The sequence below is a fragment of the Oreochromis aureus genome, unplaced genomic scaffold (genome assembly GCF_013358895.1).
Source record: "Oreochromis aureus strain Israel breed Guangdong unplaced genomic scaffold, ZZ_aureus HiC_scaffold_59, whole genome shotgun sequence".
Taxonomy (NCBI): Eukaryota; Metazoa; Chordata; class Actinopteri; order Cichliformes; family Cichlidae; genus Oreochromis; species Oreochromis aureus.
In genome coordinates this window covers 192,996-212,817 of record NW_024108957.1, presented here as the reverse complement: position 1 = coordinate 212,817, position 19,822 = coordinate 192,996, and the positions used below count along the sequence as shown (strand labels likewise).

The following is a 19,822-nucleotide window of genomic DNA, read 5'->3' as shown; positions in this document are numbered from 1 at the left end:
AAAGCCAAACAAACAGGGCCTACCGGCTTCTTTTCATAACAGTCACACTGCGGCTTCCTCGCCAAGCAAAGAAAACACACTCTGGCTTTCTTCATTATAAGTCTTTCGCCTTTACTAAAGACTTCCGTGGAGCAGCAGCGTAAAAGAGTTGCACCTATTTTTGGCAGGGTCTGCGCCTGGCTGGGCCCTCTCCTCGTTGTTCAAAAGAAATAACAGAAGAAAGCAGCAGCGCAATTCCAGGAGCTCCGCAGGCCTCTGAGGTACTGTGGGTGGGCGGAGATTTGAAGCGGCTGCCTCCCTGTGAGCACCGCCACAAGCGAGAAGTGTCCCGAGAAGGCGGCTCAGCCAGGAACCCGTAGCAGGCCATCGCTTCTCGGCCTTTTGGCTAAGATCAAGTGTAGTATCTGTTCTTATCAGTTTAATATCTGATACGCCCGATTCGGGGCAACGATTAAACGCATTTTAGAACAGGGAGCTGAATAAGGGGCTCGCTCCGTTCGCTCCACGCATCGACCCGGTATTGCAGCGCCCGGGAACGGTGCCCCTTTGCTGACCTTGTGCAAAAGCAAGAATGCCAAACAAATTAACATCTGCCAGAGAAGAGCCAGAAAGCAGCCTGAAGCGGCGAACATGCTCTCCAGTCACGCCTCTCCTGTCAAAGTGGAGCTCTGGAGCAGAGCAGAAGCAGGCGCTGCCTGAAAGAAATGCCTTTAGCCAAGCAAGCAAACAGGGCCTACCGTGACGAGGGCGCCCAAAGAAACACACACTCTGGCTTCTCTTCATAACGTACAAAACAGAAGAAATGAAGGTCTACCAAGCCCAGGGCCAGAAAGCAGCCTGAAGCCTGAAGCCATGAAAGTCCTCTCCAGTCACCCCTTTCCTGTCAAAGTGGAGAGATCTGAGCAAAGCAGAAATGCCGCCTCGGCCAAGCAAACAGGGTCTACCGTGACGAGGCGAAAGAAACACACTCTGGCTTCTCTTCATAACGTACAAACCAAAGAAATGAAGGTCTGCCAAGCCCCATGAACGCCCCTCCAGTCACCCCTTTCCTGTCAAAGTGGAGATCTGGCCAAGCAAATAGGGCCTACCGTGACGAGGCGAAAGAAACACACACTCTGGCTTCTCTTCATAACGTACAAAGCCAAAGAAATGAAGGTCTGCCAAGCGCAGGGCCAGAAAGCAGCCTGAAGCATGAACGCCCTCTCCAGTCACCCCTTTCCTGTCAAAGTGGAGATCTGGCCAAGCAAATAGGGCCTACCGTGACGAGGCGAAAGAAACACACACTCTGGCTTCTCTTCATAACGTACAAGCCAAAGAAATGAAGGTCTGCCAAGCCCAGGGCCAGAAAGCAGCCTGAAGCATGAACGTCCTCTCCAGTCACCCCTTTCCTGTCAAAGTGGAGCTCTGGAGCAGAGCAGGCGGGGCCTGAGATCTGCCGCTTCAGCCAAGCAAACAGGGCCTACCGTGACGCCGAAGCCGGGACGAGCAGTCACTGCGGCTTCCTGCGAGGCAAAAAAAACACACTCTGGCTTCTCTTCATAACGTACAAGTCTTTCGCCTTTTTTACTAAAGACTTCCGTGGAGAGCAGCGCTAAAGAGTTGCACCTATTTTTGGCAGGGTCTGCCGCCTGGCTGGCCCTCTCCTCGTTGTTCAAAAAAGAAATAGCAGAAGAAAGCAGCGCAATTCCAGGGAGCTCCGCAGGCCTCTGAGGTACTGTGGGTGGGCGGAGATTTGAAGCGGCTGCCCCCCTGTGAGCACCGCCACTGCGAGAAGTGTCCCGAGAAGGCGGCTCAGCCAGGAACCCGTAGCAGGCCATCGCCGGCCTTTTGGCTAAGATCAAGTGTAGTATCTGTTCTTATCAGTTTAATATCTGATACGCCCCGATTCGGGGCAACGATAAACGCATTTTTAGAACAGGGAGCTGAATAAGGGGCTCGCTCCGTTCGCTCCACGCATCGACCCGGTATTGCAGCGCCTCCGGAACGGTGCCCCTTTGCTGACCTTGTGCAAAAGCAAGAATGCCAAACAAATTAACATCTGCCAGAGAAGAGCCAGAAAGCAGCCTGAAGCGGCGAACATGCTCTCCAGTCACGCCTCTCCTGTCAAAGTGGAGCTCTGGAGCAGAGCAGAAGCAGGCGCTGCCTGAGAAATGCCGCTTCAGCCAAGCAAACAGGGCCTACCCGTGACGAGGCGAAAGAAACACACACTCTGGCTTCTCTTCATAACGTACAAACCAAAGAAATGAAGGTCTGCCAAGCCCAGGGCCAGAAAGCAGCCTGAAGCCGCAAAAGTCCTCTCCAGTCACCCCTTTCCTGTCAAAGTGGAGATCTGGCCAAGCAAGTAGGGCCTACCGTGAGGAAAAAGAAACACACACTCTGGCTTCTCTTCATAACGTACAAGCCAAAGAAATGAAGGTCTGCCAAGCCCAGGGCCAGAAAGCAGCCTGAAGCCATGAACGCCCTCTCCAGTCACCCCCCCTTTCCTGTCAAAGTGGAGATCTGGCCAAGCAAATAGGGCCTACCGTGACGAGGCGAAAAAACACACACTCTGGCTTCTCTTCATAACGTACAAGCCAAAGAAATGAAGGTCTGCCAAGCGCAGGGCCAGAAAGCAGCCTGAAGTCATGAACGTCCTCTCCAGTCACCCCTTTCCTGTCAAAGTGGAGAGCTCTGGCCAAGCAAATAGGGCCTACCGTGACGAGGCGAAGAAACACACACTCTGGCTTCTCTTCATACGCGTACAAACCAAAGAAATGAAGGTCTGCCAAGCGCAGGGCCAGAAAGCAGCCTGAAGCCGCAATAGCAGATCGTCCTCTCCAGTCACCCCTTTCCTGTCAAAGTGGAGATCTGGCCAAGCAAATAGGGCCTACCGTGACGAGGCGAAAGAAACACACACTCTGGCTTCTCTTCATAACGTACAAGCCAAAGAAATGAAGGTCTGCCAAGCCCAGGGCCAGAAAGCAGCCTGAAGCGCGAACGTCCTCTCCAGTCACCCCTTTCCTGTCAAAGTGGAGCTCTGGAGCAGAGCAGGCGGGCCTGAGATCTGCCGCTTCAGCCAAGCAAACAGGGCCTACCGTGACGCGGAAGCCGGGACGAGCAGTCACACTGCGGCTTCCTGCGAGGCAAAAGAAACACACACTCTGGCTTCTCTTCATAACGTACAAGTCTTTCGCCTTTTACTAAAGACTTCCGTGGAGAGCAGCGCTAAAGAGTTGCACCTATTTTTGGCAGGGTCTGCCGTCTGGCTGGGCCCTCTCCTCGTTGTTCAAAAGAAATAACAGAAGAAAGCAGCGCAATTCCAGGGAGCTCCATGCAGGCCTCTGAGGTACTGTGGGTGGGCGGAGATTTGAAGCGGCTGCCTCCCTGTGAGCACCGTCACAAGCGAGAAGTGTCCCGAGAAGGCGGCTCAGCCAGGAACCCGTAGCAGGCCGCGCTCGGCCTTTTGGCTAAGATCAAGTAGTATCTATCTGTTCTTATCAGTTTAATATCTGATACGCCCCGATTCGGGGCAACGTAAACGCGCATTTTAGAACAGGGAGCTGAATAAGGGGCTCGCTCCGTTCGCTCCACGCATCGACCGGTATTGCAGCGCCCGGAAGCGGTGTGCCCCTTTGCTGACCTTGTGCAAAAGCAAGAATGCCAAACAAATTAACATCTGCCAGAGAAGAGCCAGAAAGCAGCCTGAAGCGGCGAACATGCTCTCCAGTCACGCCTCTCCTGTCAAAGTGGAGCTCTGGAGCAGAGCAGAAGCAGCGGCCTGAGAAATGCAGCTTTAGCCAAGCAAACAGGGCCTACCGTGCGAGGCGAAAGAAAACATGCCTGGCTTAGCCAAGCAAACAGGGCCTACCGTGACGTGCACTCTGGCTTCTCTTCATAACGTACAAACAGGGCCAGAAAGCAGCCTGAAAGAAAGTCCTCTCCACACACTTTCTGGCTTCTCTTCATAACGTACAAACCAAAGAAATGAACTCTGGCTTCTCTTTCAAGCCCAGGCCAAAGAAATGAAGGTCTGCCAAGCCCAGGGCCAGAAAGCAGCCTGAAGTCGCGAACGTCCTCTCCAGTCACCCCTTTCCTGTCAAAGTGGAGATCTGGCCAAGCAAATAGGGCCTACCGTGACGAGGTCTACCGTGAAGAAACACACACTCTGGCTTTCTTCATCAAGCCAAAGAAATGAACGTACAGGGCCAAAGAAATGAAGGTCTGCAAGCCCAGGGCCAGAAAGCAGCCTGAAGCCATGACGCCCTCTCCAGTCACCCCTTTCCTGTCAAAGTGGAGCTCTGGAGCAAAGAAAGGAAGGCCTGAGATCTGCCGCTTCAGCCAAGCAAACAGGGCCTACCGTGGCTGTCGGAAGCCGGGACGAGCAGTCACTGCGGCCGCTCCTGCGAGGCAAAAAAACACACACTCTGGCTTCTCTTCTTCTCTTCATAACGTACAAGTCTTTCGCCTTTACTAAAGACTTCCGTGGAGACTTCGTGGAGAGCAGCGTTAAAGAGTTGCACCTATTTTTGGCAGGGTCTGCCGTCTGGCTGGCCCTCTCCTCGTTGTTCAAAAGAAATAACAGAAGAAAGCAATGGCGCATTCCAGGGAGCTCCGCAGGCCTCTGAGGTACTGTGGGTGGGCGGAGATTTGAAGCGGCTGCCTCCTGTGAGCACCGTCACAAGCGAGAAGTGTCCCGAGAAGGCGGCTCAGCCAGGAACCCGTAGCAGGCCATCGCTTCTCGGCCTTTTGGCTAAGATCAAGTGTAGTATCTGTTCTTATCAGTTTAATATCTGATACGCCCCCGATTCGGGGCAACGATAAACGCATTTTTAGAACAGGGAGCTGAATAAGGGGCTCGCCCGTTCGCTCCACGCATCGACCCGGTATTGCAGCGCCCGGGAACGGTGCCCCTTTGCTGACCTTGTGCAAAAGCAAGAATGCCAAACAAATTAACATCTGCCAGAGAAGAGCCAGAAAGCAGCCTGAAGCGCTGGCGAACATGCTCTCCAGTCACGCCTCTCCTGTCAAAGTGGAACATGCTCTCCAGTCACGCCTACCTCTCTCAAAGAAATGAAGGTCTCTACAAGCCCAGGGCCAGCAGCAGCAGAGCAGAAGCAGGCGCTGCCTCAGAAATTCCTGTCGCTCAGCCAAGCAAACAGGGCCTACCGTGGACGAGGCGAAAGAAACACACACTCTGGCTTCTCTTCATAACGTACAAACCAAAGAAATGAAGGTCTGCCAAGCCCAGGGCCAGAAAGCAGCCTGAAGCATGACGTCCTCTCCAGTCCCTTTCCTGTCAAAGTGGAGCCCTTTCCTGTCAAAGTGGAGATCTGGCTGGCCAAGCAAATAGGGCCTACCGTGACGAGGCGAAAGAAACACACACTCTGGCTTCTCTTCATAACGTACAAACCAAAGAAATGAAGGTCTGCCAAGCCCAGGGCCAGAAAGCAGCCTGAAGCATGAACGCCCTCTCCAGTCACCCCTTTCCTGTCAAAGTGGAGATCTGGCCAAGCAAATAGGGCCTACCGTGACGAGGCGAAAGAAACACACACTCTGGCTTCTCTTCATAACGTACAAGCCAAAGAAATGAAGGTCTGCCAAGCCCAGGGCCAGAAAGCAGCCTGAAGCATGAACGCCCTCTCCAGTCACCCCTTTCCTGTCAAAGTGGAGCTCTGGAGCAGAGCAGGCGGGCCTGAGATCTGCCGCTTCAGCCAAGCAAACAGGGCCTACCGTGACGCCGGAAGCCGGGACGAGCAGTCACTGCGGCTTCCTGCGAGGCAAAAGAAACACACACTCTGGCTTCTCTTCATAACGTACAAGTCTTTCGCCTTTTACTAAAGACTTCCGTGGAGAGCAGCGTTAAAGAGTTGCACCTATTTTTGGCAGGGTCTGCCGTCTGGCTGGGCCCTCTCCTCGTTGTTCAAAAGAAATAACAGAAGAAAGCAGCGCGCATTCCAGGGAGCTCCGCAGGCCTCTGAGGTACACTGGGTGGGCGGAGATTTGAAGCGGCTGCCTCCCTGTGAGCACCGTCACTGGCGAGAAGTGTCCCGAGAAGGCGGCTCAGCCAGGAACCCGTAGCAGGCCATCGCTCGGCCTTTTGGCTAAGATCAAGTGTAGTATCTGTTCTTATCAGTTTAATATCTGATACGCCCCGATTCGGGGCAACGATAAACGCATTTTTAGAACAGGGAGCTGAATAAGGGGCTCGCTCCGTTCGCTCCACGCATCGACCCGGTATTGCAGCGCCCCGGGAACGGTGCCCCTTTGCTGACCTTGTGCAAAAGCAAGAATGCCAAACAAATTAACATCTGCCAGAGAAGAGCCAGAAAGCAGCCTGAAGCGGCGAACATGCTCTCCAGTCACGCCTCTCCTGTCAAAGTGGAGCTCTGGAGCAGAGCAGAAGCAGGCGCGGCCTGAGAAATGCCGCTTAGCCAAGCAAACAGGGCCTACCGTGACGAGGCGAAAGAAACACACACTCTGGCTTCTCTTCATAACGCATACAAACAGAAGAAAATGAAGGTCTACCAAGCCCAGGGCCAGAAAGCAGCCTGAAGCCGCAAAAGTCCTCTCCAGTCACCCCTTTCCTGTCAAAGTGGAGCTCTGAGCAGAGCAGCAAAGCAGCTGAGAAATGCCGCTCAGGGCCAAGCAAACAGGGTCTACCGTGACGAGGCGAAAGAAACACACACTCTGGCTTCTCTTCATAACGTACAAACCAAAGAAATGAAGGTCTGCCAAGCCCAGGGCCAGAAAGCAGCCTGAAGTCATGAACGCCCCTCTCCAGTCACCCCTTTCCTGTCAAAGTGGAGATCTGGCCAAGCAAATAGGGCCTACCGTGACGAGGCGAAAAGAAACACACACTCTGGCTTCTCTTCATAACGTACAAACCAAAGAAATGAAGGTCTGCCAAGCCCAGGGCCAGAAAGCAGCCTGAAGCCATGAACGTCCTCTCCAGTCACCCCTTTCCTGTCAAAGTGGAGATCTGGCCAAGCAAATAGGGCCTACCGTGACCAGCGAGGCGAAAGAAACACACACTCTGGCTTCTCTTCATAACGCACAAGCCAAAAAGAAATGAAGGTCTGCCAAGCCCAGGGCCAGAAAGCAGCCTGAAGCCGCGAACGTCCTCTCCAGTCACCCCTTTCCTGTCAAAGTGGAGCTCTGGAGCAGAGCAGGCGGGCCTGAGATCTGCCGCTTCAGCCAAGCAAACAGGGCCACCGTGACGCCGGAAGCCGGGACGAGCAGTCACTGCGGCTTCCTGCGAGGCAAAAGAAACACACACTCTGGCTTCTCTTCATAACGCGTACAAGTCTTTTCGCCTTTACTAAAGACTTCCGTGGAGAGCAGCGTTAAAGAGTTGCACCTATTTTTGGCAGGGTCTGCCGTCTGGCTGGGCCCTCTCCTCGTTGTTCAAAAGAAATAACAGAAGAAAGCAGCGCAATTCCAGGGAGCTCCGCAGGCCTCTGAGGTACTGTGGGTGGGCGGAGATTTGAAGCGGCTGCCCCTGTGAGCACACCGCCACAAGCGAGAAGTGTCCCGAGAAGGCGGCTCAGCCAGGAACCCGTAGCAGGCCATCGCTTCTCGGCCTTTTGGCTAAGATCAAGTGTAGTATCTGTTCTTATCAGTTTAATATCTGATACGCCCGATTCGGGGCAACGATAAACGCATTTTTAGAACAGGGAGCTGAATAAGGGGCTCGCTCCGTTCGCTCCACGCATCGACCCGGTATTGCAGCGCCCCGGGAACGGTGCCCCTTTGCTGACCTTGTGCAAAAGCAAGAATGCCAAACAAATTAACATCTGCCAGAGAAGAGCCAGAAAGCAGCCTGAAGCGGCGAACATGCTCTCCAGTCACGCCTCTCCTGTCAAAGTGGAGCTCTGGAGCAGAGCAGAAGCAGGCGCTGCCTGAGAAATGCCGCTTTAGCCAAGCAAACAGGGCCTACCGTGACGAGGCGAAAAAGAAACACACACTCTGGCTTCTCTTCATAACGTACAAACAGAAGAAATGAAGGTCTACCAAGCCCAGGGCCAGAAAGCAGCCTGAAGCCGCAAGAAAGTCCTCTCCAGTCACCCTTTCCTGTCAAAGTGGAGCTCTGAGCAGAGCAAAGCAGGCGGCCTGAGAAATGCCGCCGCTCGCCAAGCAAACAGGGTCTACCGTGACGAGGCGAAAGAAACACACACTCTGGCTTCTCTTCATAACGCATACAAACCAAAGAAATGAAGGTCTGCCAAGCCCAGGGCCAGAAAGCAGCCTGAAGCCGCGAACGTCCTCTCCAGTCACCCCTTTCCTGTCAAAGTGGAGATCTGGCCAAGCAAATAGGGCCTACCGTGACGAGGCGAAAGAAACACACACTCTGGCTTCTCTTCATAACGTACAAAACCAAAGAAATGAAGGTCTGCCAAGCCCAGGGCCAGAAAGCAGCCTGAAGCATGAACGCCCTCTCCAGTCACCCCTTTCCTGTCAAAGTGGAGCTCTGGCCAAGCAAATAGGGCCTACCGTGACGAGGCGAAAGAAACACACACTCTGGCTTCTCTTCATAACGTACAAGCCAAAGAAATGAAGGTCTGCCCCCAGGGCAGAAAGCAGCCTGAAGCTGCCCGAACGCAGCCTCGCGAACCTCTCACCCCTTTCCTGTCAAAGTGGAGCTCTGGAGCAGAGCAGGCGGGCCTGAGATCTGCCCTTCAGCCAAGCAAACAGGCCTACCGTGACGCCGGAAGCCGGGACGAGCAGTCACTGCGGCTTCCTGCGAGGCAAAAAGAAACACACACTCTGGCTTCTCTTCATAACGCATACAAGTCTTTCGCCTTTTACTAAAGACTTCCGTGGAGAGCAGCGTTAAAGAGTTGCACCTATTTTTGGCAGGGTCTGCCGTCTGGCTGGGCCCTCTCCTCGTTGTTCAAAAGAAATAACAGAAGAAAGCAGCGCGCAATTCCAGGGAGCTCCGCAGGCCTCTGAGGTACTGTGGGTGGGCGGAGATTTGAAGCGGCTGCCTCCCTGTGAGCACCGTCTGGCGAGAAGAAGTGTCCCGAGAAGGCGGCTCAGCCAGGAACCCGTAGCAGGCCATCGCTTCTCGGCCTTTTGGCTAAGATCAAGTGTAGTATCTGTTCTTATCAGTTTAATATCTGATACGCCCCCGATTCGGGGGCAACGTATTAAACGCATTTTTAGAACAGGGAGCTGAATAAGGGGCTCGCTCCGTTCGCTCCACGCATCGACCCGGTATTGCAGCGCCTCCGGGAACGGTGCCCCCTTTGCTGACCTTGTGCAAAAGCAAGAATGCCAAACAAATTAACATCTGCCAGAGAAGAGCCAGAAAGCAGCCTGAAGCGGCGAACATGCTCTCCAGTCACGCCTCTCCTGTCAAAGTGGAGCTCTGGAGCAGAGCAGAAGCAGGCGCTGCCTGAGAAATGCCCTTTAGCCAAGCAAACAGGGCCTACCGTGACGAGGCGAAAAGAAACACACACTCTGGCTTCTCTTCATAACGTACAAACAGAAGAAATGAAGGTCTACCAAGCCCAGGGCCAGAAAGCAGCCTGAAGCCGCAAAAGTCCTCTCCAGTCACCCCTTTCCTGTCAAAGTGGAGCTCTGGAGCAGAGCAGAAGCAGGCGCGGCCTGAGAAATGCCGCCTCGGCCAAGCAAACAGGGTCTACCGTGACGAGGCGAAGAAACACACACTCTGGCTTCTCTTCATAACGTACAAACCAAAGAAATGAAGGTCTGCCAAGCCCAGGGCCAGAAAGCAGCCTGAAAGCATGAACGTCCTCTCCAGTCACCCCTTTCCTGTCAAAGTGGAGATCTGGCCAAGCAAATAGGGCCTACCGTGACGAGGCGAAAGAAACACACACTCTGGCTTCTCTTCATAACGTACAAACCAAAGAAATGAAGGTCTGCCAAGCCCAGGGCCAGAAAGCAGCCTGAAGCCATGAACGTCCTCTCCAGTCACCCCTTTCCTGTCAAAGTGGAGCTCTGGCCAAGCAAATAGGGCCTACCGTGACGAGGCGAAGAAACACACACTCTGGCTTCTCTTCATAACGTACAAGCCAAAGAAATGAAGGTCTGCCAAGCCCAGGGCCAGAAAGCAGCCTGAAGCGCGAACGTCCTCTCCAGTCACCCCTTTCCTGTCAAAGTGGAGCTCTGGAGCAGCAGCAGGCGGGCCTGAGATCTGCCGCTTCAGCCAAGCAAACAGGGCCTACCGTGACACCTGGAAGCCAAAGGGACGAGCAGTCACTGCGGCTTCCTGCGAGGCGAAAAAAGAAACACACACTCTGGCTTCTTCTTCATAACGTACAAGTCTTTCGCCTTTTACTAAAGACTTCCGTGGAGAGCAGCGCTAAAGAGTTGCACCTATTTTTGGCAGGGTCTGCCGTCTGGCTGGGCCCCTCCTCGTTGTTCAAAAGAAATAACAGAAGAAAGCAAGCAGCGCAATCCAGGGAGCTCCGCAGGCCTCTGAGGTACTGTGGGTGGGCGGAGATTTGAAGCGGCTGCCTCCCTGTGAGCACCGCCACAAGCTGGAGAAGTGTCCCGAGAAGGCGGCTCAGCCAGGAACCCGTAGCAGGCCATCGCTTCGGCCTTTTGGCTAAGATCAAGTGTAGTATCTGTTCTTATCAGTTTAATATCTGATACGCCCGATTCGGGGCAACGATAAACGCATTTTTAGAACAGGGAGCTGAATAAGGGGCTCGCTCCGTTCGCTCCACGCATCGACCCGGTATTGCAGCGCCCCGGGAAGCGGTGCCCCTTTGCTGACCTTGTGCAAAAGCAAGAATGCCAAACAAATTAACATCTGCCAGAGAAGAGCCAGAAAGCAGCCTGAAGCGGCGAACATGCTCTCCAGTCACGCCTCTCCTGTCAAAGTGGAGCTCTGGAGCAGAGCAGAAGCAGGCGCGGCCTGAGAAATGCCGCTTTAGCCAAGCAAACAGGGCCTACCGTGACGAGGCGAAAGAAACACACACTCTGGCTTCTCTTCATAACGTACAAACAGAAGAAATGAAGGTCTACCAAGCCCAGGGCCAGAAAGCAGCCTTGAAGTCCAAAAGTCCTCTCCAGTCACCCCTTTCCTGTCAAAGTGGAGCTCTGGAGCAGAGCAGAAGCAGGCGCTGCCTGAGAAATGCCGCCTCTGCCAAGCAAACAGGGTCTACCGTAAACAGGAGGAAAAGAAACACACACTCTGGCTTCTCTTCATAACGCATACAAACCAAAGAAAATGCCCAGGGCCAGAAAGCAGCCTGAAGGAACGAAACGAGTCACCACTCTGGCTTTCTTCATAAGATCAGCAAACCCTACCGTGGCAGGCGAAAGGTCACACACTCTGGCTTCAGGGCCAGAAAGCAGCCTGAAGCATGAACGCCCTCTCCAGTCACCCCTTTCCTGTCAAAGCTGAGCAGATCTGGCCAAGCAGTGGCTCTGGCCAAGCAAATAGGGCCTACCGTGACGAGAAGAAGAGAAACACACACTCTGGCTTCTCTTCATAACGCATACAAGGCAAAGAAATGAAGGTCTGCCAAGCCCAGGGCCAGAAAGCAGCCTGAAGCCGCGAACGTCCTCTCCAGTCACCCCTTTCCTGTCAAAGTGGAGCTCTGGCCAAGCAAAACAGGGCCTACCGCAAACAGGGTCTACCGTGACGAGGCGAAAGAAACACACACTCTGGCTTCTCTTCATAACGTACAAACCAAAGAAATGAAGGTCTGCCAAGCCCAGGGCCAGAAAGCAGCCTGAAGCCAGGGAAGCAGCCGTCCTCTCCAGTCACCCCTTTCCTGTCAAAGTGGAGATCTGGCCAAGCAAATAGGGCCTACCGTGACGAGGCGAAAGAAACACACACTCTGGCTTCTCTTCATAACGTACAAGCCAAAGAAGTGAAGGTCTGCCAAGCCCAGGGCCAGAAAGCAGCCTGAAGCCGCGAACGTCCTCTCCAGTCACCCCTTTCCTGTCAAAGTGGAGCTCTGGAGCAGAGCAGGCGGGGCCTGAGATCTGCCGCTTCAGCCAAGCAAACAGGGTTTACCGTGGACGCCGGAAGCCGGGACGAGCAGTCACTGCGGCTTCCTGCGAGGCAAAAGAAACACACACTCTGGCTTCTCTTCATAACGTACAAGTCTTTCGCCTTTTACTAAAGACTTCCGTGGAGAGCAGCGTTAAAGAGTTGCACCTATTTTTGGCAGGGTCTGCCGTCTGGCTGGGCCCTCTCCTCGTTGTTCAAAAGAAATAACAGAAGAAAGCAGCGCGCAATTCCAGGGAGCTCCGCAGGCCTCTGAGGTACTGTGGGTGGGCGGAGATTTGAAGCGGCTGCCTCCCTGTGAGCACCGTCACAAGCGAGAAGTGTCCCGAGAAGGCGGCTCAGCCAGGAACCCGTAGCAGGCCATCGCTTCTCGGCCTTTTGGCTAAGATCAAGTGTAGTATCTGTTCTTATCAGTTTAATATCTGATACGCCCCGATTCGGGGCAACGATAAACGCATTTTAGAACAGGGAGCTGAATAAGGGGCTCGCTCCGTTCGCTCCACGCATCGACCCGGTATTGCAGCGCCTCCGGGAACGGTGCCCCCTTTGCTGACCTTGTGCAAAAGCAAGAATGCCAAACAAATTAACATCTGCCAGAGAAGAGCCAGAAAGCAGCCTGAAGCGGCGAACATGCTCTCCAGTCACGCCTCTCCTGTCAAAGTGGAGCTCTGGAGCAGAGCAGAAGCAGGCGCGGCCTGAGAAATGCCGCTTTAGCCAAGCAAACAGGGCCTACCGTGACGAGGCGAAAGAAACACACACTCTGGCTTCTCTTCATAACGTACAAACAGAAGAAATGAAGGTCTACCAAGCCCAAAGAAAGCCTGACACAGTCCTCTCCAGTCACCCCTTTTCTGTCAAAGTGGAGCTCTGGAGCAGAGCAGAAGCACAAACCAAAGAAATGAAGGCCAAGCAAAAAATGAAGGTCTGCCAAGCCCAGGGAAAGAAACACAGCCTGCTTCTCTTCATAACGTACAAACCAAAGAAATGAAGGTCTGCCAAGCCCAGGCCAGAAAGCAGCCTGAAGTCGCGAACGTCCTCTCAGTCACCCTTTCCTGTCAAAGTGGAGATCTGGCCAAGCAAATAGGGCCTACCGTGACGAGGCGAAAGAAACACACACTCTGGCTTCTCTTCATAACGTACAAACCAAAGAAATGAAGGTCTGCCAAGCCCAGGGCCAGAAAGCAGCCTGAAGCATGAAACGTCCTCTCCAGTCACCCCTTTCCTGTCAAAGTGGAGATCTGGCCAAGCAAATAGGGCCTACCGTGACGAGGCGAAAGAAACACACACTCTGGCTTCTCTTCATAACGTACAAGCCAAAGAAATGAAGGTCTGCCAAGCCCAGGGCCAGAAAGCAGCCTGAAGCCGCGAACGTCCTCTCCAGTCACCCCTTTCCTGTCAAAGTGGAGCTCTGGAGCAGAGCAGGCGGGGCCTGAGATCTGCCGCTTCAGCCAAGCAAACAGGGCCTACCGTGACGCCGGAAGCCGGGACGAGCAGTCACTGCGGCTTCCTGCGAGGCAAAAGAAACACACACTCTGGCTTCTCTTCATAACGTACAAGTCTTTCGCCTTTTACTAAAGACTTCCGTGGAGAGCAGCGTTAAAGAGTTGCACCTATTTTTGGCAGGGTCTGCCGTCTGGCTGGGCCCTCTCCTCGTTGTTCAAAAGAAATAACAGAAGAAAGCAGCGCGCAATTCCAGGGAGCTCCGCAGGCCTCTGAGGTACTGTGGGTGGGCGGAGATTTGAAGCGGCTGCCTCCCTGTGAGCACCGTCACAAGCGAGAAGTGTCCCGAGAAGGCGGCTCAGCCAGGAACCCGTAGCAGGCCATCGCTTCTCGGCCTTTTGGCTAAGATCAAGTGTAGTATCTGTTCTTATCAGAAGAGGCGGGAAGCAAGAGAGATGGCGACGCGTCGTCGGCCAGCTTTTTCCGAGAGGGACGCAAGGACTTCTGGAACGAGGAATACGCTGAGATTTGAACTCATGGAGAAAGATACTCAATTTCATGACAGGATAACTTTTGGACGGAGAATCCTTTTTGAAGCCTTGAAGATACAGCCGGAGGAAATATTCTGCCTACAACAGAGCACCGCAAGTAAGCACTATGATGTGACATTCACTACAGGAGAATATGCGGAAGAAGTGAGAAGGAAGTGTATTGTGGAAGAAGATAGAGAACTGCGCAGATATATGGTGACCCCTTTGTATCGCAATGATTACAGAATTTTAACGATACATATGTATAACCCATGGGTCACGGAAGAGACTATAAGGTACTTTCTAGGGAGATACGTTACTGTTCTTCCAGGAGTACGAAAGATACAGGACGGTCTGGGCATATGGACCGGAAAGAGACAATTTCGCATTAAACTGAGTGCGGATATGAATAGCGAAGATGGATATTGTCACCCACCTGCTGTTTTTTCTATTGGAGCGGACAGAGGCTTCCTTGTTTACGCAGGGCAGCCCCAAGCATGTAGGAAATGCGGGAGTGTTGGACATAATGCGGAACAATGCGACCAGGTGAGGTGTAGGAGTTGTGGCAAGCTTGGACACATTACGAGGGACTGCAAGGAGCCCAGGAGATGCCATTTATGTGATTCGGAAGAGCATATGGCGAGAGACTGTACTAAGCCACGGCCTTATTCTACTGTGGTAAAGACTGGACTTATTGGGGAAAAACGTAGTGAAGAGGAAACAGACTCTGGTGAAGGAGCAAGGCCTCAGGAGCCACCACCAGCTGCTGGAAATCAGGCTAATGAGGACAAAGTAGAAGGAGTAGAGGAGGGGACGGAGCGAAGTGAGGAGGAGGGAGAGAGGAGCCATGAGCAAGATGGTGAGAAAGTACAGCAGGGGGAGGAACCCCAAAAAGGTTGGGAAGTGGTCGGAAAGCCACGGAGAAAGTCTGCTAAAAGGAGGAGAAAGGTGAGTCCAGCCGCCTTTCCTGAACATGGTGAGCAAAGAGACCAGGATATTAGGGAGGAGGTTTTGGAGGAAGGTGTAAATGTTGAGGGGTATGCGTGGAGGGGAACACAGACTGAGTGCATGCATACCCCCCTAAGTGACGTGACAAGTGATGGAGATAAGGAAGAGGAAGGTGAGAGCGAAGAACAGTCAGAGGACTCTTTCATAAAAGACCTTCTGTCACACACCAATATGGACAATTAGTGAACCCAAGAGAGGAGGTAAAATAAATTATGAGACTCATTATTTTTTTTTCTTTATTTTCTTTCTTGTCCTAGTGCTCCACTTGCTTTTTGTTTATGGTATGGGAAAACTACGGATAATTACCCTGAATGTTAGGGGGCTAAAAATGCCCGAAAGAGGAAAATTGTTTATGAATTTTTATTGTGTCATAATTTTGATGTTTGTTTGGTTCAGGAAGTTCACCTGAGAGATGAGGGGGATGTTGCTTTGTTTACTGAGGAATGGAGGGGAGGGGAAGCTTCTTGGAGCATTGGGGGGGTACATGGGTCTGGAGTTGGGGTGTTATGTGGGGATAAAGATATCCGGATAATTGAGAGCTTTACTGTAATACAAGGAAGGGTAATGGTGGTGGATATCGATAAAAACGGGACTCAATGCCGGATAATAAATGTATATGCACAAGTGGAGCCTGGGCTACGTAAGGACCTTTTTCAAAAAATGGATACTTGTTTTTTGACTAGAAAAGATATTATTGTGGGAGGGGACTTTAATTGCTCCTTGGAAAGGGAAAAGTTTTCCCTCCCCTTTAGGACCTTCATTAAAAAATATGGTTTAATTGACGTAATGGGGAAGCTACTGGGAAAGCAAGTGGGGTATACTTGGAAGAACACAAGGGGGGGGAAGAGTAGGTTAGATTACATTTTAGTAGGGAAAGAGTGCAAAATAATAGAGGGAAAAACAATACCGGCCCTTTTTACAGATCATCAAGCAGTTGATGTGGAGCTCGAGATAGCAGGGCCGGATTTTGGAAAAGGGTACTGGAAGTTTAATAATGATGTCCTCGCAGAGAAAGCCTATAGGGAGGGTTTCATAAAAATTTTCCCGATATGGGCCGAGATGAAAAGTTTATACAGTAACAATGTGGCTTGGTGGGAGGACATAAAGAAAAAAATCAAAAAGTTTACGGTTGAATATTGTACAGAGAGGTCAAAATTTCGAAAGAAAGAGTTCGATACAATACAGAAGGAGATAGAAAAATCTATGTTATGGAAAATAAGGAAAGGAGGTTCAAAAGGAAGGGTACTTGGAAAATTTAAAAATAAGACAGGAGGAACTACTTGAGAGGAAAGCGAGAGCCGTAATATATAAATTAAAACAGGAAGAGTATGAGGAGAATGAGAAATGCTCCTCATACTTTTTTAGCAAAATGAAGACTAGGGATAAGAGGGTGGTGATAACGGAACTGGAGAGGGATGGAAAGGTGATAAGGGGGAAAGATGAATTGTTAAGAACGGTGGAAGAATATTATGGTAATTTGTTTACAAAGGAGAGCTTGGATGAGGGAAGGGGAGAGTTTTATAAGATCTTTAAGGAGGAGGTTACCCGAAGAAGAAAATGACAAGCTGGGGGGGGAATTGACGGTAGGGGAGGCGTATAATGTGGTTAAGACAATGAAGGCCGGTAAGGTGCCTGGCATAGACGGTTTAACAAAAGAATTTTACATGGTTTTTTGGGATATGGTGGGGACCCACCTCCTGGAGGTTTTTAAGGAAATCATGGAGGGAGGAGAGATGTCGGAAAGCATGAAAACGGGAGTGGTGACTATTCTGTTTAAGAAAGGAAATCCGAAGCATTTAGACAATTACAGGCCACTAACTATGCTGTGCGTAGACTATAAAATATTGAGTAAGATTTTGGCGAATAGGCTAGCAGGAGTCATGTCACACATAGTGGAAATGGACCAAACTTGTGGGGTACAGGGGAGGAAAATCACATGGAACTTACATCTACACAGGGATGTACTCACATATGTAAAAGAGAGAAATATTGCTGCAATATGTGTGAGCCTGGACCAGCAGAAAGCTTTCGACAGAGTAGATCACCCCTTTTTGTGGAAGGTTATGGAGGGGCTGGGACTAGGTGGGGTCATTATAAAATGGGTAAAGGTCTTATACAAGGGCATAAATTCAAAAATCAAAATAAATGGGCATTTAACGGGTAAAGTGCAGCAAACGAGGGATTGCGGCAAGGGTGCCCGCTCTCTGTGGTGCTGTTTGTTTTATACGCAGAACCCTGGCTTGTGCAATAAGGGGAGTTACGTTGTTAAAGGGATAACGCTGCCCCGGGTGAGAGTTTAAAATATCACAACACGCGGATGACACAATATTATATTTGGCAGATGATGAAAGCTTAAGGGGAGTGATAGACATTCTATATGATTATGAAAAAGCAACTGGATCGAGAATAAATAAGCAGAAGACTAGGTACAAATACCTTGGGAAGTGGGAGGGAGGAAGGACAAGATTTGTGATTTTATGTTGTGTGAAGGTCCTATGGACGATTAGGAATATCGTTTGGGAACGGGAGGGGATGCACTGTACAATTGGAAAAAAAGAAGATGGCAGCCGTCGAGAAAAAATTGGGATTATGGAAGACAAGAAAACTTTCTGTCTCAGGGAAAGTGTTGGTCGTAAAGGCCGAAGTATTGCCAAAGCTGCTACATTTGGCCTATGTTTTTCCGATGCCGCACAAGTATAGAGCTCAACTAACGAGGGAATATTTAAGTTTATATGGGGGCTATGAATATGTAAAAAGGCGCAAATGTATCAGGAAATATCAGAAGGTGGGAGGATGTGCCAAACGTTCCTCTGAAGCTTGACTCAATATTCTACAGCAATGTATGCATACTCCTGAAAAAGACATATATACACAAATGCCAAATCCTGATATGGTTTTGGCTGTCTATACCATACCGGTTTCTAATAGGGTGGGATAATAAAGGCCCTAAAGCTGAGAGTAGGCCGGAGTATTTCCAGAAAATGGTAAAGTGGGGAGGAGATATAAGGAATGCAAAGAAGAGGATACAGTGATAAATCACAAGGTATTATATAGGAAACTGGTACAGAAACTCAATGTCAATCCTGTAATGGTGAACTCTGAAGTGTGGTTACGGGCCCAGGACAAGAGTTTTAAGAACGGGCTTAAAGATTTTAATTGGTTGCACTTGCATAGAAGGCTACCAGTTAGGGTCACGATGTACGCCCACAACCTGGGGAAGCAAAAAGTATGTCCAAGGGAAAATTGTATGGAAGATGAAACTATTGAACATGTATTATGGGGATGTGAATATGCAAAAAAGGTTTGGGATGGGGTAAAAGAGAGTTATAACTGTTTGGAGAATGTGACATATGATGAGATCACTTCGTTTGGGGTTAAAGGGGTGGGAAAAGAACAAAATAAAATAATTTGTATGTTGATATCAATTGTAAAACTTAAATTATGGAAAGCGAGGCAGGGACATATAACTGGAGTGTATAAATGGAGAGAGATAGGAACAGTTAAGGCAATAGAGAAAGAATTTGAAAGTATATACTGGCATGAATTAGAAAGGTGGGGAAGCGACACAATTAAGGATAGGTGGAAAATCATCTTTTTAAAACCACCAAAAAAGAAAAGGTGGTAAGTGATAAGGAGTGACATAATAGAAACGTGATTGTTATTTTGGTTTTGGTCCTTTATTTTGTGGGACTTTACGGTTGTTTAACCTTTCTTTTTTTTTTTTTTTCTGTAGAATGTTTATTATTGAGGTGTGATGAAATAAAGGTATGACATTGATTTGGAAAATAATATGTTACGATGTATGAGAAATGTGAAATGTAAATGTAAAGTATGGAAATGGTTTGGAAAGTAAATAAAAAAAAAAAAAAAAAAAAAAAAAAAAAAAATCTGTTCTTATCAGTTTAATATCTGATACGCCCGATTCGGGGCAACGATAAACGCATTTTTAGAACAGGGAGCTGAATAAGGGCTCGCTCGCCCGTTCGCTCCACGCATCGACCGGTATTGCAGCGCCCGGGAACGGTGCCCCTTTGCTGACCTTGTGCAAAAGCAAGAATGCCAAACAAATTAACATCTGCCAGAGAAGAGCCAGAAAGCAGCCTGAAGCGGCGAACATGCTCTCCAGTCACGCCTCTCCTGTCAAAGTGGAGCTCTGGAGCAGAGCAGAAGCAGGCGCTGCCTGAGAAATGCCGCTTCAGCCAAGCAAACAGGGCCTACCGTGACGAGGCGAAAGAAAACACACACTCTGGCTTCTCTTCATAACGTACAAACCAAAGAAATGAAGGTCTGCCAAGCCCAGGGCCAGAAAGCAGCCTGAAAGAAAACGTCCTCTCCAGTCACCCCTTTCCTGTCAAAGTGGAGTCCTCTCCAGTCACCCCTTTCCTGTCAAAGTGGAGTCTCTGAGCCAAGCAGAAGCAGGCGCTCCTCTCCAGAGAAATGCCGCCTGGCCAAGCAAACAGGGTCTACCGTGACGAGCAAAAGAAACACACACTCTGGCTTCTCTTCATAACGTACAAACCAAAGAAATGAAGGTCTGCCAAGCCCAGGGCCAGAAAGCAGCCTGAAAGCATGAACGCCCTCTCCAGTCACCCCTTTCCTGTCAAAGTGGAGATCTGGCCAAGCAAATAGGGCCTACCGTGACGAGGTGAAAGAAACACACTCTGGCTTCTCTTCACGTACTGGCTGAAGGTCTGCCAAGCTCAGGGCCAGAAAGCAGCCTGAAGCCATGAACGTCCTCTCCAGCCACCCTTTCCTGTCAAAGATCTGGCCAAGCAAATAGGGCCTACCGTGACGAGGTGAAAGAAAACACACTCTGGCTTCTCTTCATAACGTACAAGCCAAAGAAATGAAGGTCTGCCAAGCCCAGGGCCAGAAAGCA

The 19,822-nt window shown here is 50.7% G+C and overlaps 18 non-coding genes and 3 pseudogenes across 18 annotated transcripts; all 21 read left to right on the top strand.

Moving 5' to 3' along the window:
- The first annotated feature begins 77 nt into the window (after positions 1-77).
- On the top strand, positions 78-179 carry LOC120437263 (annotated as a pseudogene).
- Positions 180-365: 186 nt separating this feature from the next.
- LOC120437277 lies at positions 366-549 on the top strand. The gene has a single exon (XR_005610975.1). It is a non-coding gene; the product is annotated as a U2 spliceosomal RNA (small nuclear RNA).
- Positions 550-1,520: 971 nt separating this feature from the next.
- Positions 1,521-1,635, top strand: LOC120437243. The gene has a single exon (XR_005610942.1). It is a non-coding gene; the product is annotated as a U5 spliceosomal RNA (small nuclear RNA).
- Positions 1,636-1,810: 175 nt separating this feature from the next.
- LOC120437286 lies at positions 1,811-1,997 on the top strand. The gene has a single exon (XR_005610984.1). It is a non-coding gene; the product is annotated as a U2 spliceosomal RNA (small nuclear RNA).
- Positions 1,998-3,135: 1,138 nt separating this feature from the next.
- On the top strand, positions 3,136-3,248 carry LOC120437203. The gene has a single exon (XR_005610902.1). It is a non-coding gene; the product is annotated as a U5 spliceosomal RNA (small nuclear RNA).
- A 179-nt stretch (positions 3,249-3,427) lies between these two features.
- LOC120437149 lies at positions 3,428-3,612 on the top strand. The gene has a single exon (XR_005610859.1). It is a non-coding gene; the product is annotated as a U2 spliceosomal RNA (small nuclear RNA).
- A 786-nt stretch (positions 3,613-4,398) lies between these two features.
- On the top strand, positions 4,399-4,529 carry LOC120437262 (annotated as a pseudogene).
- Positions 4,530-4,709: 180 nt separating this feature from the next.
- On the top strand, positions 4,710-4,894 carry LOC120437273. Its single transcript, XR_005610971.1, has one exon. It is a non-coding gene; the product is annotated as a U2 spliceosomal RNA (small nuclear RNA).
- An 875-nt stretch (positions 4,895-5,769) lies between these two features.
- Positions 5,770-5,882, top strand: LOC120437179. The gene has a single exon (XR_005610879.1). It is a non-coding gene; the product is annotated as a U5 spliceosomal RNA (small nuclear RNA).
- Positions 5,883-6,063: 181 nt separating this feature from the next.
- On the top strand, positions 6,064-6,246 carry LOC120437278. The gene has a single exon (XR_005610976.1). It is a non-coding gene; the product is annotated as a U2 spliceosomal RNA (small nuclear RNA).
- A 1,005-nt stretch (positions 6,247-7,251) lies between these two features.
- LOC120437260 lies at positions 7,252-7,366 on the top strand. Its single transcript, XR_005610960.1, has one exon. It is a non-coding gene; the product is annotated as a U5 spliceosomal RNA (small nuclear RNA).
- A 180-nt stretch (positions 7,367-7,546) lies between these two features.
- On the top strand, positions 7,547-7,731 carry LOC120437267. Its single transcript, XR_005610965.1, has one exon. It is a non-coding gene; the product is annotated as a U2 spliceosomal RNA (small nuclear RNA).
- A 1,006-nt stretch (positions 7,732-8,737) lies between these two features.
- Positions 8,738-8,852, top strand: LOC120437238. The gene has a single exon (XR_005610937.1). It is a non-coding gene; the product is annotated as a U5 spliceosomal RNA (small nuclear RNA).
- Positions 8,853-9,035: 183 nt separating this feature from the next.
- On the top strand, positions 9,036-9,226 carry LOC120437272. Its single transcript, XR_005610970.1, has one exon. It is a non-coding gene; the product is annotated as a U2 spliceosomal RNA (small nuclear RNA).
- Positions 9,227-10,233: 1,007 nt separating this feature from the next.
- LOC120437231 lies at positions 10,234-10,347 on the top strand. Its single transcript, XR_005610929.1, has one exon. It is a non-coding gene; the product is annotated as a U5 spliceosomal RNA (small nuclear RNA).
- A 184-nt stretch (positions 10,348-10,531) lies between these two features.
- Positions 10,532-10,715, top strand: LOC120437291. The gene has a single exon (XR_005610989.1). It is a non-coding gene; the product is annotated as a U2 spliceosomal RNA (small nuclear RNA).
- Positions 10,716-12,032: 1,317 nt separating this feature from the next.
- Positions 12,033-12,145, top strand: LOC120437178. Its single transcript, XR_005610878.1, has one exon. It is a non-coding gene; the product is annotated as a U5 spliceosomal RNA (small nuclear RNA).
- Positions 12,146-12,327: 182 nt separating this feature from the next.
- LOC120437256 lies at positions 12,328-12,513 on the top strand. The gene has a single exon (XR_005610956.1). It is a non-coding gene; the product is annotated as a U2 spliceosomal RNA (small nuclear RNA).
- Positions 12,514-13,492: 979 nt separating this feature from the next.
- LOC120437177 lies at positions 13,493-13,605 on the top strand. Its single transcript, XR_005610877.1, has one exon. It is a non-coding gene; the product is annotated as a U5 spliceosomal RNA (small nuclear RNA).
- A 182-nt stretch (positions 13,606-13,787) lies between these two features.
- On the top strand, positions 13,788-13,887 carry LOC120437162 (annotated as a pseudogene).
- Positions 13,888-18,780: 4,893 nt separating this feature from the next.
- Positions 18,781-18,977, top strand: LOC120437166. Its single transcript, XR_005610868.1, has one exon. It is a non-coding gene; the product is annotated as a U2 spliceosomal RNA (small nuclear RNA).
- The last annotated feature ends 845 nt before the right edge of the window (positions 18,978-19,822 follow it).